This window comes from Adiantum capillus-veneris, chromosome 6 (assembly GCF_014529385.1).
Source record: "Adiantum capillus-veneris isolate H3 chromosome 6, ASM1452938v2, whole genome shotgun sequence".
Lineage (NCBI taxonomy): Eukaryota > Viridiplantae > Streptophyta > Polypodiopsida > Polypodiales > Pteridaceae > Adiantum > Adiantum capillus-veneris.
The window spans coordinates 148,470,059-148,474,558 of record NC_140936.1 but is presented as its reverse complement, the minus strand read 5'-3'; the positions used below and the strand labels follow the sequence as shown (position 1 = coordinate 148,474,558).

The 4,500-nt window shown below is 42.5% G+C and overlaps 1 non-coding gene across 1 annotated transcript; it reads left to right on the top strand.

The window, feature by feature from the left end:
* Positions 1 to 1,753: 1,753 nt before the first annotated feature.
* TRNAH-GUG (transfer RNA histidin (anticodon GUG)) lies at positions 1,754 to 1,826 on the top strand. Its single transcript has one exon. It is a non-coding gene; the product is annotated as a tRNA-His (tRNA).
* The last annotated feature ends 2,674 nt before the right edge of the window (positions 1,827 to 4,500 follow it).

Here is a 4,500-nt window from a genome sequence, read left to right as displayed (position 1 = left end):
ATGGATCTTCCAAACTTGCAATTGATAAAGATCCATCATGTTGAGAGAGTTTGGATGATTGGTCATGAGAGTGAAGGACTATATAGATACAATGAGGTCAATCTTTATAGGTGCTCAGATCCATACCTAGAAGAGATAACGCATTAAAAGCTCTTATATGTCTACACATACCGATTCGACTGTCAATGGAGATCTATAGTTGTCGACAAGTATGGACGAGAATACAGAGTTGTAGAAAGCACAAATCCACAGACTATGCTAGAAAGAGGTGGATATTTGGTCAATGAAGGACCACAAATGCCTCCACCGAACACGAGGATTCCTCTAGGAATTCCAAGAAGAGAGCCACCAGGATTCCCTTCAAGAGCAATAACGAGAGAAGGATTGGGAGAGTCTCTAGTTAGACTTGTAGACAATCCACGAGTTAGACCATCCCAAGTCCAGAAATGGGTAAACAGAAAATACTCCGGACATAAAGATCCGAGAGATCACGTAACGGCTTTTAGAAGAGTGATTAGAGCAAAGAAAGTTTCAGATTTTGCGACACAGTTTGCGGGATTTGGATTGACTCTAGAAGATGATGCAGCTACATGGTTCGACTTGGTGGAAAAATGGGATTTCGAGACCCTAGATGAGTTGTTTGAGGAGTTTATTGAAGAATTCTCGCCAAAAGGCATTGCTCACAACACGGTCTCGCAAATCCATAGATTCAAACAGAAAGAGGACGAATCAGTGCAAAGCATCATTACGGCTCAAGAGATATTTTAAGCTCTGTTCGAGAGCGGAATTACCTATGCAAGCACGATTAATGCTTATCTTTATCCAAGGAATGAGACATGTGGGCCTTCAGAAGTATCTGCATATGATAAGGAGGATGACGCTAAACGAGTTGATCAAAGAAGCTCTTTATCTAGTGGATAACTGTGAGGCATACAAAGAAAAGGACTTAAAGAGTCAAGGAGATGACACATCCTCTCAGCACAGTGTTTCACAGATAAGTGAGTCCATTGCCAAGCCAATGGCACCTATTGATCAAGAAAAGTTTATCGACGACTTGGTCAAAAGGTTGATTCCTCTTGTAAGGTCTAATTCTTGCACCTATTCCACCTAGATACATTACGGAGAATGCGCCAGGACCAGTAGGAGTTTTAAGGCCACAGCTTGTCTTAGGACAACACCCTTTGCTGCCAAGTGCTAGAATGCAGGTAGACATGAGATACACGCCAATGATGGAAGCATCAAATAAACCAACGCCAGTACCAGCTACAATGTGGTATAGCAACCAAAGTGAGTACTACCCTTCAGAGCAACAAAATGTGAGAGAAACACATGGAGTGGTGAGGCCGGTACAACCTCCACCTCATGGGTTTCAGTCGAAAGAAAGAAGGTATGAAATGGACGAAAGGACATTGCAATTCATTGCAAATAACGGCTTATCTAGGTCAAAGCTTGCTTATAGCCAAGAGGAAATGCTAAAAGAATCTCCTCAACTAGAGACAGATTGTCACAAAAGTCGTGACAACCAATTGGTTAAACAATGTCCTCATACGGAGATCACTGAAGTAAATGCCTATTGCCTTCAGTGTGGCATCACTCACTTGATCCATGATTGCCCGAAAAACCCAAACCAAATCAGGAAAAGCGTTTTATGAATTATCGTATATGAAAGAAATTGAACACGAATGATCCATCACTTGCATTCTACTAGGTGCTTAAGCAGGGTAAAGTAAAGCCTTTGCGCCTAGCCCCGAGGGCGGGTATAACTCAATGGGTCAGAGTGTCAGATTGTGAATTTGAAAACACGGGTTCGAATCCCGTTACTCGCCAAAGACACGTTGTCCCAAGCAAAACAAAAGTAAATGGCGATTTTGAGTCGCGTGTGGACAAATGTATTAGGGATTGTTCAGCTACCTAGTAGCTCAGAAAATGAAAATGTCGTACCAGTTCAAGTGGTTACGAGAGAACAAGCTCAAAAGAAAGCTGATGAGAATCCAGAGACAAAGAACACGGAAAGTGACATGAGTCCAAAGACAGATGATGGACCAAAGACAGACGCACCTAGTCAGAAAACCAAGAGCAAACGAAATAGTTGGAAATCTAGAAAGACTAGGAGGAAAGTACGCAGAGAACGAGAGAAAAAATCCCTAGCGGAGAAGCTTAACAAAGCTGAGGAGAAGATAAAACAACATGAGGAAAAGGAGGCACCTTCTCTTACACAGATGGTTAAACCTCTAGAAGAACCATCCACGGATGAGAAACCAAGAAGTGTTAGTTCAAGAGGATCTATGTTGGTAGAGAAGGTTAATGAGACATTAGATGCCATTTTGAAATCCTATGATGTGAGGCTAAAAAACAACCAAACCCAAGAACACACGTGGATGACATATCCCTATGCGGAACTAGAAAAGCAAAGGTTTGAAATGTGCCAAAAAATGATTCAAACAGCCCAAGCTTTACTAGAACCACCAGTTGCAAAACCTAAGGATGTGATCCGTGTCATGCCTACACAAGTAATCCCACCAAACCAGGAACTAAAAGAGCCAGATTCTAGTCATGAGCACAAACCAAACCTCAAAGACCCAACATTAGAACCAAGGATAGTACTGAATACCATGGATAACTCTTCCGAGGGATTTCACCAAGCTATACCTGAGGATTGTAAAGAGATAGATGGTCTTGACGAATTGTGGAAACAAGTCAGAGAGGCTAATGAAGCCGATGACCTAAGAAGACGAGTAGACAAGATTGGTGATGAACGAGGAGTGTTTCTACCACCAATAGAGGAATTTGAGACTGGATCTCAAATGAATCTAGACGTGCGATCGTATTGGGGCGACAAAGGATCTGTACAATCTATGGATAGTCAATCCCATTCGCTAAGAACAATACCATCCTACATGGGAGAGTACGAGACCAAGTCAGATGTGGTTGCACTCCCATCAAAGAGACTATCTCCCAACAAGGCCATCAATTCAAAGGGGCTAGTAGATATTCTATCTACCCCAATCACCTGTACAATAATGTTAGCCGAGTTGCTCAGAATAAGACCAAACATGTGGGCTAATGTGGGTAAATGTCTAGAGAAATTTGGTGTAAAAACCCCAATGACTCAAATCGAGGAAGGCATCAAAGAGCTTGAAATGCCTCAACTAAATACTAGGCCAGTGCCATTAAACAAGGTAGGCAAGTATTACGAGGGAGAAGATGGAAACACCACCCTTCCTATGGAATTCAATGGTGTAAAAACCATGGCAATCCTTGATAGTGGAGCTGGTGTGGCCATTACAACCAAAGAGGTTTGGAAAAAATGGGAAAAACCTGCCTTGATATCCACACGAATGACCCTGCAGCTTGCAGACGGACACAAGGAAAAGCCCCTAGGACTGCTAGAAAAAGTACTTGTTACTTCTTGTGGCATTGAATATGAACACACTTTGCTGTTGTTGACTTTGGCAAGAAGAACAACCATGACATCATTCTAGGAAGACCATTCATGCGACAATTGAAAATGGTCCAACATTGGGGTTATGACCATATATACCTGAGACATATGGAAACCATAACAAAGATAAACTTGAGGGACCATAGCTATAGGGATGTGACGAGAACACCGGTTGAGGAGTTTGATTCCGCCATAGTAGCAGGATCAGAACTTCCAGCTTGGTTAGGTAAGCCTAAAGAACTATGGATGTGTGGAGCTTCACAATGTGGTGGCTTGAAACGTGAGGAATGTATCCTAGAGCGGGTTATAGAGGATATGGACTATATCCCAAAACCATTCCTGAAGAAGAGTTAGAGCCTTTTAGATGGGAACACACCTTGGCTACTCTGGACGTGTGCGCCATGGAGGGTGCTTCCACAACAAAGTTTTGTGATGAAAATGGCTATGATGTCGTTCCTTATTTTGCAATGAGTGTAATCCAGGAAAACAAAGAGATCGAGACATCAATAAGCTCTTGAAATAAGGAGCAAACAAAGAAATGTGGAGAATCAAAAGATGAAGAAGACGACGAGTTCTATGATTCTGTAGAACACTTCGAGCTTCAAGAAGATCAACGACCCGGGAATCAATGTCATCGCTACACGAATAAAGTGCATCAAAAGTGCATTCCAAAGTCCTCGGTGAAGACACAGCCACCACAAGCATCCTCATACATGTCTCCTAATAAGGATGCAAAGACTCAGCTAGGAGGAATACGACCAGAGCAACGAGCTAACAATGCTCTAATCAATGGGCTAGAAAAGTCCTCCAAGCAACTACCACCCACGAGCAAACAGATAGTAACTTTCCACTACCAGCCAAAAAATCAAGGGAAAGTACAAGAAGTCAACCTTGCTAAGGATAGTAGCGATAGTGATGAATCTTACGACATCCCCTATCATCAACTCAGGCCATCACTATCACCAACCCCTTCAGCAACAACCATGACAGGTCAAAAGAAGAGGACAACAAGTCAAAGCCAAAAAGCTAGACAAATCTGGATACCAAAAAGCCAGATC